Source organism: Panicum hallii, chromosome 3, assembly GCF_002211085.1.
Source record: "Panicum hallii strain FIL2 chromosome 3, PHallii_v3.1, whole genome shotgun sequence".
Lineage (NCBI taxonomy): Eukaryota > Viridiplantae > Streptophyta > Magnoliopsida > Poales > Poaceae > Panicum > Panicum hallii.
In genome coordinates this window covers 31,222,489-31,234,964 of record NC_038044.1, presented here as the reverse complement: position 1 = coordinate 31,234,964, position 12,476 = coordinate 31,222,489, and the positions used below count along the sequence as shown (strand labels likewise).

General features: G+C 45.2%; 1 pseudogene; it reads right to left on the bottom strand.

Annotated features, from left to right (window-relative positions):
• Positions 1 to 2,868: 2,868 nt before the first annotated feature.
• Positions 2,869 to 5,512, bottom strand: LOC112887957 (annotated as a pseudogene).
• Between the last annotated feature and the right edge of the window lie 6,964 nt (positions 5,513 to 12,476).

Sequence of the window (12,476 nt, the reverse complement as noted above, 5' to 3'; positions counted from 1 at the left end):
GCTCTGCTAATAGGACCGGCAGAAGTCGAGTGATTTCCTATCACTCGCGCGATATAAGAATTGATTGTTTACTATCTTGCAATCACCATAAGGATCATGGACGGGGTTATGTGCAGTATTATGATTTGGAATGGTACCCCGTCTGTGTTGATCAATTTGATAAGGCCGTAGTGTGTGGTAGTGGTGGTCAAGTGTTTAAAAGTACTAGCCACATACCATAAATATGGTACGCGATAAGCCTAGTACCTAATTGGCCCGGCAAGTGGACTTCTCCCACCACTCGAATTTTTTTATTTTATGTTCACACGCACCGATGTGTGGGAGTACGTTCTGCATAGCAGACAGGAGTACGATCATACAGTCGCGCTGTAGACGTACGTCCTGCATATGAGCGTATGGTTCTAGAATCGGTTGTGGTGGTTTTGATTCACGACCCAGAATATGAGGGGAATGGTTGCCCGAAAAGGAAAGTTTCCGAGCGTGTGAGTTAGGATCCCTTGCAAGGTTATGAAATTCGATTCAGGAATCGTCCGTTTCTCGCGGTGATTGAGACTGCTTGATACTTCTACCACATAGAGTAACAAGAGAAACAGTTGATGGAATAATATTGATGTATGCTTTAATATCTACCTTACTTGTTTAGTATAGATGCTTATTAAGAATGGTTAATTGAACTAGAACCTAAAAGCTAAAACATGGAAATAAAGACATACTCTTTGTTGCCTTTCAGCAAAAAAAACCTAGAGCCTTTCACCCTCTCATGGTCTAGTTATGGGCTAAGTATACCCAATTGACGGGTAAGCCTTGCTGAGTATTAGTATACTCAGTCTTGCTAGTAATGTGGTTTTCAGGTATGTCATTCGAGGACTCAGTAGAGTAAATCAGATGCAAAGTCCAGGTGGTTTTACTCATGTGCTGGTGGCCATCGACAAGTTACCGAGTGGATTGAGTACAAGGCAATCACAACGCTCTTTGCAGATCGAGTGGTTAGCTTCATCTGCGACATCTTGCACTGTTTTGGCTTCCATAACACCATCATTACGGACCTAGGATCCAATTTCCACTCGCATCAATTCTGTAATTTCTGTGAACGCGGTGCCATTGAGGTCAAGTACATTTCAATGGCTCACCCGCGGGCCAACGGCCAGGTTGAGCGTGCCAACGGCTTGATTCTTAATAGCTTGAAGAAAATACTCTACGACGAGAACAGCAAAAAGCACAGCAAGTGGATCAATAAGATCTCGTCGATAATCTAGGGACTTCGCACACAACCAAGCAAAGCTACAGAACAGTATCCTTTCTTCCTCGTATACGGGTCTGAAGCTATACTACTGGCTGACGTCATGTGGAAATCTCCTCGACAGGAGATGTACGAAGAAGGCAAGGCTGATAGCGCAAGACAGCTCGAACTTGACTCGGTAGAGTAAATCAGATGCAACGTCTTGCTCCAGTCGGCCCGCTATTTATAAGGAGTCCGTCGTTACCACAACCGCAATGTTTAACAACATTCTTTCAACGTTGGAGATACGGTCCTTCGTCACATCCAGAACGAAACCGGGCTGCACAAGCTTACAGGACCAGGATCGTAACGCTTACAGTACCCTGATGGCCAGGAGGTCCCAAACTCCTGAAATGTCGAGCACCTACGGCGTTTTCACCCTTAGCTAACTTGTATCCCAAGTTGTCAGCTGCGGCGTAGCATAGTCTACAGGAAGAACATTGCTTTCATACTCCTAGTACTACTCCATCTACTGGTTCACGACTGGTACTACATCGAGTTTACTTCATAGGCCTTGCTCCCATGCTCCCTACTGGTTCACGACTAGTACTGCATGAGCCTTGCTCCCTTACTCCCAGTGCAACTCCATTTATTGGTTTATAACTGGTACTACATGGAGTTTACTGCACGGGCTTCGCTCCCACGCTTCCAGTAACGGCCAGATTACAGGTTCTCGACTAGTACTCTATATTACTGAAGGGGCCTTGCTCCCGTGACACTATATTTACTAGTTCCCGACTAGTTTTACACGTGTTCGCCTACGAAAATAATCCTACAAAACTAATCGGAATGGACTCCGACTAGTCGGCCTCATCGACAGTTCAAGATCTAGCGGTAACTTTACCAATACCTAGGCTCGGAGGCTGGCGCCACCGACTACTACGTGCATCTTGTGCAACTCATCTAGATCCCAGGCTCGGGGGCTGGATACGACACGACTCTCGGCAACAAACGTTTGTTTTGAGCGGTAATTTAGGGCACTTTTTGGTGAAATTATTTATTTAACCATTTTTTCAGAAAAGTTATCCCGAAAAAAGTGGTTTTCAGATTTCTGAACCAATTTGCCCATCTTAACCATCAAATCTTTACTATCATATATTGCATGCCACAATTCTTTCGATCTTTTACTTAAAAGCTTAAGGATTTGGATTCAAAGCACAGGGCCTACAGGGACACGTGTCATCAGCAACCTATTTTTCAGATATTTTAGAAGATAAGAACAAAAGACTCAAGACTAAATTGACCCTCAGCCTAATTCTACGAGTCAACCTAAGGATCGGGGGCTACTCCATATGGAATGTGAGTTTAATCGCACCCGCATAAAAGAAGACTTGATAACTAATTGGGGCATGAGCACCATACAGCCTCGATGCAGCTAAGGAAGTACTCGGAAGACACATTCAAAATGAAGTTCAGGAGAACTCGAAAACGTCTTCAGAAGTGCTCGGAAAAGCCTGCAGTACTCGACTACGAAAAGCTCGAGGGCTTATCAGACCCGAGCCCACGGGACTGCGCACATGGACTACATCTTACAGGATAAAGGGTGGGACATGACCCACGCCCTACACCAGTTGTAACTACTTATAGTGTAGTAAAACTACTCATGCAATAGTAAAACTAGTCAGATACAGTAGAAAACTACCCGAGAAGTTTTCGTGTAGTACTCCAGAATTCATATCCGACTAGAACTTCCATATAACCCTATCAACCCAGACTATATAAGGACGGACAAGGACCGCCTCCAAACATCAGATCACCCAATCACCACCTAAGGCAATACAAACCACACAGGACGTAGGGTATTACGCTCTCGGCGGTCCAAACCTATCTAAACTTTATATTCCTTGCACCTTCAAGTTCCTAATCTCCGCGACACCCTACCTACAAACTCACCACCTTGGGGATATCCCTCCGTGGGCGTGGCAGGAAAACACCGACAATACGATAGTCCAATGTTCGCACGCAAATATTCCTTAATAACATGTTCATAATAATAAAACCTATTATACTAATTCCATACGAGTGCAATAGATGTAGCCATACCATCACGGAATGCATCCATTGTCATGAAGTTTGATTCCGATGTTGATCCATCGGAGGCATGCTGAGGCACAGCATATTTTTTGTATCTTTATGGGATAGTAGGCAAAAAGTTAGGATCCCGATCGAAATTAGCAAAATCCTCATCATCCCTTGCATGCTCACGTATGAAATTATGGAGAACCATGGTAGCAGCGACAATCTTCTTTTGTGTTAGCATTGAAAAGCCAAGCATCTTATATAGGATCTGCCATTTCATCTTCAATACTCCAAATGAGCGCTCAATAATATTACGAACCAATGAATGTATCCGGTTGAACTTCTCTTTTGGAGTATTTGGTTCCATACCTCGATGCCACTCAGGTAATTGATACCTCTCATCCTTGTATAGAGCTAGGTAACCCGGACGATTAGGATAGCCCGCATCCATAACATAATACGAGCACAATCATTGGGACTCAATTCTACTTTTGATACTTGTCATTGTATTTCCTGCTCAACTAATTGAACCTTATCTCGTCAGTAGGCAAGGTCATAAACATCTCCGTTGCTCCTTCTTCACAAACAATTCAGATGCAATGTAATGTTCATTGCTCCCATAGCCAGCACCGCAATCAATCACAAGTTCCATCACTTGGTCAATCGAATATTTTTCTTCCCTCTTGGCAACATATTCATTAGCTGAGCTAGCCATACTTGAAACCGCTTCTTGAATGAGGATATCATTCCCTGTCTTATGCTTCTTTTCATTGTCTTTTCCTTGAATAGGCTTTGCCAACCTCTTGCCAGTAGCAGGGGAAGGAGAAATAACAAAATCTTTATCATGATTTTCAGCATTCAATGCATCATCTTGTGTCCCAAAAATGGATAGCTCCTCTTGTGTGTCACCATCAACTAGAGGTGTTGCGGCATTAGCAAAATGAGGAGACCAATGGTCAATACCAATATTAGTTATGCCTGCAAAACACCTTGCCAATTCATCTTCATTTTGAAGGGGTTGCTTCCTAAACTTCCCACATCCAGGACTATCCTGAAATTGCCAAAGACTACCTCATATTAGGACAGGCAAGAAAAAACAAGTAAAAACAGTATTACGATAATAGCAAAAGTGAAAACAAACACACTTACAGCTCTAGCTCTCTTCCACCATTCATCATCACAACAAAATGTCCTCTTTACAGGGTCCCAACCGGTTCCTGTTTCCTTGTTCAGAAGCTTCTTCCGTGCCTTGAAATCTTCTTTTAACTTGTCCCACTTGTTTTTCAGTTGACCCTTATTTTTTTTTTGAAATGCAGTTGACCCTTGTTGATCTCAAGACCTGTCCTATCTTTGAACCCTTTCTCAACCTCAGCATAACCAAGTGCATTCATGTATGTGCTTGGTTGATTTCCTTTCTCAACTTGTTCGGCAAACAATTTACATACAATCCGGGTGTTCTCAGCGTTCCAATCAATTTCCAGCATCTATGCCACCTCACAAATAAAATTTTAGAAGGTATTACTGTAATACACAACCACATCCTAACAAGAATAGTATGCATCTCACTGAACTGCAATAAAATTCACACTAATCCGATCAAATTCAACCAATTTTACTACTGTCCTCGAGTCTAGGTAACAAATACAATCTATTTTGCTATAGAGAAAAAGGAGAGAGAGAGGGCAAGGTGTACCATGTCTGTTCCTTGCTTGGCTTCACAGGTGCAGCGGCGGCGTCCAGCAGGGAGGGGGCAGCGTCATCCTGCAGGGAGGGGGCGGCGAGGTCCTGCAGGAGGGCCCGGCGAGGTCCAGCAGGGAGGGGGCGGCGCCGTCCTGCTGGGAGGGGGCGGCGAGGTCCTGCATGAGGGGCGGCGCCTTCCTGTAGGGAGGAGCCGGCGAGGTCCTGCACGAGCGGGCGGCGAGGTCGTGCAAGGAGGGGGCGGCGAGGTCGTGCAAGGAGGGGGCGGCGTCAGATCTGCAGAGAGGCGCCATGGCAGGCGTTTGTAGGGTTAGGGGCCGGATGGGGAAGACAAACCGAGGGAGGTGTCGCCAGAGGGGAAGGCGAGGGGGAGGAGGCCCCCTCCCGGCGGCGGGATGGCGCGCCGGAGCAGGCGCCGGCAGAGGGCCCGGCGTCGGGCGGCGTTCGGAGGGAGGCCACAGGAGGGAAGCGTCGGAAGGGAGCGACGGGAGGGAAGGAAGCGGAAGGGCGTCGGGGAAAAACAAAATCGAACCGTACGTGTGTAACCAATCGTAAAGGTAAATAATTTTGTCAGAACTCTAGATCATCCATAATTGAGGATTCTGGAGCTGAAAAAAGATGCTCCAAAACTTCAAGAAAAATTGAACTGCAGCTGCAGAATTTTGAAGCTCCATAAAATTTTAGAGTTAGGTTCTTTGCCTATAAAATTATTTGAGATTGCTAAAGTTCAGCTTCAGAGGTATACTAAACAGGACTGCAGTACTATGCCTAGTGGCTACGAGACTTGAGAGACTAGAGATACCAACCAAGCTAGTTGCTAGCAAGGTACGTCTAAAAGGCACCAAGTCTAAAAGACACCAACCAAGTCAACAACTCAGACCCTATTGAGAGCTAATGCTATGAGAACACTAATAGACGCGTACTATATGGGATCAATTAGGCTGGAGTATCCTGTGGACCAAGTATAGCAACTGTTTGGTTGCCTGAGATCTCCTTCATCCCGGCTAAGTGGATCGTCATAATCCGAGAAAAAAGTTCATCATAATCATGGCTAAATGTGCCTCGTAATATATACCTGAATATTTACATCATTGTAGCCTAGACACCTAACAGCTTTCACCATGACTTGTACCAAAATCATCTGTTAGATTGTCCACCTAAACAACCATTTAGCCCGATTAAACACTATGTAAATGCTATATTATATTTAGTCATGTCCGTTTAATTAACTATTTATCTTGCTTAATGACCGTTAACATGCTAGAACGATTAGTTCAAATAAACAGATAAACGATAGGGGCTGACTATTTAGCATTTAGCGTTTAAGATAAAATGGTTTGCTTTCATCATTTCATGACAAGGGGGAATCATCAAGAAAATTACGCAGTACATCCAACAGCTAGCAACCATTTTAAGGGTCCCTTTGGTTCAGCCGTGAACCTCAGATTCACGTTCCAAAAATCAGATTCCCAACCAAAGTGTTCCCTCGAACGAATCGATTCTTGTAAATCGACCGATTCCGGCTAGTGTAAAGTGAAATCGGGGCGCACCTTAGATTTCACCGCTTCTCAGCGGTATTTGCCCGCACTGCCATCCGTTATGCGATCGAATCGTTTTCTTTCTTTTCCCCCGTGACCTTCTCTTTCCTTATCCACAAGCTCCACCCGCCGTTGCAGGTCCTCCCGCCACCCCCCCCAACCCCCACCCCACCCCCCCCCCGACGCGCCCCTCGCCACACCCCGCCGCGCCCCCCGCCCCCGCCCCCGCCGCCCCCAACGCGCCACCCACCGCTGCAGGTCCTCCCACCGCCCCCCCCCCCCACACCCTCCCGCCCCCCCCCCCCCCGCCCCCCGACGCGCCACCCGCCGCCCCCGCCGCCCGCCCCTCGACGCGCCCCGGCGCGCCCCCCGCCGCCCCCAACGCGGTTCTCAGTCCAAAATACTCAACAATACGGTTCTTCAAATCTCATGGCTTGTTTACTGGTTGGTTTGTTTACTGGTTGATGCTCATTTATACTGCTTCTTTCAGGCAGACCACCATTTGTTGGTTCCTCCATTCTTCACCCTGCACTCCGGTTCGCAGTTTCATTTGTCAAGGTATTAGTACTTACCACCTTACTTCCTGAAGTATTATGGTAAATGAATCTTGCCTACAAAACACTATGTTTATGATTTAGACTTTGAAAGCTAGGTTCTTCTAGAATTTCAGAACATTTACTTTAGAGCACTTTTTTGCTTAACTTTGTTAATCACTTGAGCTAGGGTGAATTATGCTACTATGCTGTCATGTATGTTCTGGCATCATTGTCATGCATTCCTTGATTTTGTTTTGCCTTCTCTAGATAAATTAGTGAGTGCTTCAGCTTTGTGGTGAATGAATTAATTTTATTAAAATGTTAATAATGTTTTCATGTTAGAATGGACTTAGCTCTATAGGATACTTCTATGTGCATTCATGTGGGGCTGTGACTTCTTTCACAATTACATTCTGGCAGCTTGATAATTCATGACCTCATTGCACAATGTGGTTCCTCAACTGTGATTAAAGTTTCCTTGAACCACCCGCTAGGGTTGGACCTCCCTACTTCGGCGTGGGAGCCTCCCTCCTCCGCGGGGCGTCCCTCCGACGACGAGCAAGCCTCCTCCGACGCGCGGTGCTCCGTCCTTGACGCCAGGTCCGACGCCCTCTCGTGTCCAGATCTAGAGACGCCACCCTCCCCTGCTCCGCTCCTGACAACCGGCGCCCCCATCCTCCCCTGCTCCGCCCCCCAACCCCTAGCTAGGGTTGCAGTGCCGCCCCTCAACCCCAGCTAGGGTTGCAGTGCCGCCACCCTCCCCCAGCAGAAGGTAATTTCTCCCTCCCTTCTTTCCCTCCCATCCCTTCTTTCTATCCTTGTGATTGTTAGCACTGATGAGGCTTCGAATTAGCACCTAATGAGATGTAAATTATGACTATTTTTGTTGACACTAGTATGGCTGAGAAGGTGGTGTGGGATAAGGAAAATGTGAAGCACTTCTGTGACATATGCATGCGTGAGGTTAATGCTGGGCATAGGCCATTAGGTCATTTGAATAGAGTCGGATGGAAGAATGTTGCAGAAAAGTTTGAACAGAAAACTGGTCGGAAACTAGAACATTTGCAACTCAAGAATAAATGGGATGGTCTCAAAAGAAGTTATACTATTTTTATGGAGTTAAAAAATGCTGCCACTGGACTTGGTTGGAATGATGTAAAGAAGACTGTAGATTGTTTAGATGAATGGTGGAACGAGCATCTTGCGGTGAGTGTCACAACATTTGTCATTTTTTAGTTTTCGATATTTTTTAGTAGCTAATTTTACCAATGTATTGCAGAGATGCGACGATCCAAGTAATGGAAGGAAATGCAAACATGTTCAGTTTAGAAAACGTGGTCTCGGACAACTTGGAGGCGATGCACATCATGTTTGGAAGTGCACATGTTACTGGAGCATCTGCTTCCACACCTGGAGATTTGTCTGATAATTTCAGTGGTGATGAAGTGCATGAGGTTGAGATAAGCCCCTCAAATATCCACTTATCCGCTATGCTCCAACAGAAAGGCAAGAAGCGTAAAGCCCCTTCTTCTACGTGTGCGGATGACAAGGAAGAGAAAAGTCCATTGTTACGTCTGTACAAACAAACCTGCAACAAGATCGAAGACGGAGTGAACAAGATTACCACTAGTGTAGAAGCTTCATCGGCTCCTTATATGACCATCCACGTTCCTACCATTGCGGAGGCCATGAGGATGGTGAAAGAATGTGGAGTACAGGAGAAAACTGCCCTCATGCATACAGCTGGATTATTGATAATGAAACCTGAAATTAGGGAGCTCCTCACCTTGTTTGAGACAAATGAAGGAAGACTTGATTGGCTGCAAAGAGAGCATGAGATGAAGAAGTTGCCTTGAATCATTATGTTCGTTCTTGTTATTTGAATCATTATTATTTTTTGGACCATTATATTGTTGCTCTTGTGTAAGCAAACCATTATGTTTGAGTCCTTGTATATTCAGACCCGTATCTGTATGAATAATGATTTGTTTGAGTCCTTGTATGTTCAGACCCGTATCTTGATAATCTGAAATGTGGCTTATGGTATGTACTTGTTATGCTCATGCTTGCAGAGGCTATGGAAGAATTGGCAAAGAAGGGTCACAACGGACTTCAACTTCTAGCCGAGTTGTCCAAGCAGGCTGCCACCATTGGTCATTTAGGTGATCGGTACACCGAAAGGTACTTGAATAAAAATGATTACAGAAATCCTCAACAATCTGGAATTGAGTGGGTTGAAGAGTGCCTAGCTGCACCTAGATATTTCTATAAGATGTTTAGGATGACTCCTGAGGTTTTCATGTCACTTCATAATTTGCTTGTCGCTAACTATGGTTTGAAGTCAACAAGCAATGTTTCATTTGTGGAGTCACTAGCTATGTTTCTATGGATTGTTGGAGGACCTCAATCTTTTTCTCAAGCTGAAAATCGCTTCGTTCGGTCTCTATGGACAGTTCACAATAAATTTAAGGAAGTCTTGAAATGTTTGCGAAAATTAGCAAAAGATAATATCACACCGAGGGATCCTACTTTTAGTACCGAGCATGCAAAGGTTAGAGAAAACCGTTTCTGGCCTCATTTCAAAGGTGCTATTGGAGCTATAGATGGGTCATATGTAGAAGTTTCGGTGCCTACAGAGGATGTTATCAACCACACATGTCGGCATGGGTACACATCGCAAAATATTCTAGCAGTTTGTGATTTTGATATGAGGTTTACTTTTGTGGTTACTGGTTGGCCGGGCTCTGCACATGACACACGGATCCTCAATCATGCCTTAACAAATTTTGGTGACAAATTTCCAAAACCACCTGCAGGTACAAATGCTAACTTTGTGTATACTTTGGTATTATTTGAAGTATATGTCATTGACTTGTGTTCTTTTTCAGGCAAATACTACCTTGTGGATTCCGGTTATCCGAACCGAACCAGATATCTTGCTCCTTACAAAGAAAGTACATATCATCTACCCGAATTTCATCTTCGCAGACACCGAGCACCTCAAGGGAAATATGAGATGTTCAATTATTTGCATTTATCCCTTCGCAATGTAATTGAGCGTGCATTTGGAGTCCTTAAGCAAAAGTGGCGTATATTGAAGTCGATGCCAAGTTTCTCAACTCGTACGCAAGTGCATATCATTATGGCTTGCATGGCATTGTACAATTTCATTCGTGATAGCGCATTACAAGATGATGCGTTTGAGAAATATAATGAAGATGAGACTATATGCTGCGAGATAAGGACGACACCGAGGAACAAGAAGTGGCGCAACCACAAGTGGATGAAATTCTTGAGGATGAGAATGAGGTTACCATGAACACTGTTCGTGATAACATAGCTAATACTTTGGTTAGTTGAAGATAATATTTTAGTTAGGTCGAGGTGGATCTATATATCTTTTGTATTAATTATATATGTCAAATAGTTCTAATTATGATAATTTCCTTTTCAAAACGGTCATCTACATATCCTTACAATTAATCAGTATTTAAACAGGGCATAACTGACATTTCTTACAGAATCCCACAGTTGACAGCTGTTTCAGCCAAACAGCCTTCAGCTTTCCCACAGCTGTCAGCTCACAGCAGCTTTCCCACAGCTGATTTCAGAAATCAGATTTTCAGGAATCCATAGCTGAACCAAATACACCCTAAGTGTCCACGCACATCTAGCTATATGTTATTGAGTAGTCTATCTAGCCATCATGGTACCTAAAAATAATGTTTTTCATTGAGGCAATTCAAAGTAAGCTCTGCTTGTGCACAATCACGCTCTCCCTTTCATGCATCTATGCTTTCTTTTTTACATCAAAAAGGAAAATATTAGTGCTAACTATGAAAAACATTTATCGTGGTTTATGAAATTGATGTGCGTCATTGACCTGTTGGCTGAAGCAAGATAATTACCTTGTGTACTGCCAAATCATGTCTGTTAACGCAATTGTGCACATCAGAATGATGAATTTCATCAGACAATACATCGTGCGCCACATTTTATTATGCAGTCAATGTCGCCACATATAGTGGATGCACATGATACTGTACATAGGAAAAAGAAGTGAAATTGTGTGGCATCGAGTGTGTTGGATGTGCCTATGAGATTTATTGGATACAAGAAGTCAATGTTTTGATGTTGGTAGTATTGATACATGGTCGAGCGTATATGAGCATTGACCTTTATTAATAACCGTAAGAAACTTGCATCCCCCTGAGGACCTGACTCAACGGCTTAGCTCATGATGAGACAAGCAGGATGTGCATCCCTCCCTGCATATTCAACGGCAGTTAAGCTCCCCGTGCTAGGTAATCAGTTCGATAGGTTTGTTATTCGTTTTACTCCTCCGGTAAAAAAGTATTTATTTGACATTATGGAAAGTGGCATAGTTCTCATCAAATGCAGCTTTGACCACTATTTTGGGTGCGAAGAACAAAGAATATGGTTCTTATTTGAGAATATATGGAAAAATAGATTAATTCAGAATCAGCACATTTCCCATCAGGTGATGTATTTATAGGGTGTTACTACCTCGGTCCCAAATTACAATTTGTTTTGGCTTTTATAGATATATATATTTTGCTATACACCTAGATATATACTACATATAGATATATAACAAAAACTACGAATCTAATAAAGCTAAAACTAATTGTAATTTAGGACGGAGGGAGTAGTTGAAACTAATTGTAATTTGGGATGGAGGGGGTAGTTGAATATTTCTAGAGCCACAGAGCTGGACAAACAGGTAGCTAGCTAGAGACTTGCTGCACAGGCTGCGCAAAACACTCTCTTAATAAACTAAGGCGCATCCTAAACGCGCCATCATAAGAGGGGGCGTCTATTCCTTGCTCTCTGTGATTGGAATCAATCCAATCGCAGAGCCGAGCGCCCCTGCCTTTTCCCGCCTCCCCCGGCTCCGACGGCGCCTCTGCCGCCGCCCTCCACCGCGCCGCCGCAAAACCACACTCGCCGCCACGCCGTCCGTCCACCGCCGTCGTCTTCTCCTCGCCCCCGCCGCCAGCCACGGCCCACCGGATGTCCGGCCCCGCCCGGCCAACGGCGCTCCCGCGCCGCCTCGCCTCCGCCGCCAGCAGAACCGTCACCACCACCGGGCCGCCGTTGCCGCCGATCTCCTCCTCTAGGACCCATGGCCATTGGAGCCCCGGAACCCCCAACCCTAAGGTCCGCGGCCTCGACCACCACCCTGGCCACCGCCGGCCGCTCTCCCCACCTCTCACCCCTCGCCGGCGGACGCTCCACCCCCTCCCCTAGCTCGCCGGTGGCGCGCCCCTTCTGCGATGCGGTGCCTGCTACCCGCGCACGCAATAAATAGATGCGGCGATCATGAGACGCTGGACAAAGGGGTACATTATCATGTTGGGAGAGAAGGAAGAGGCACGCAATCCT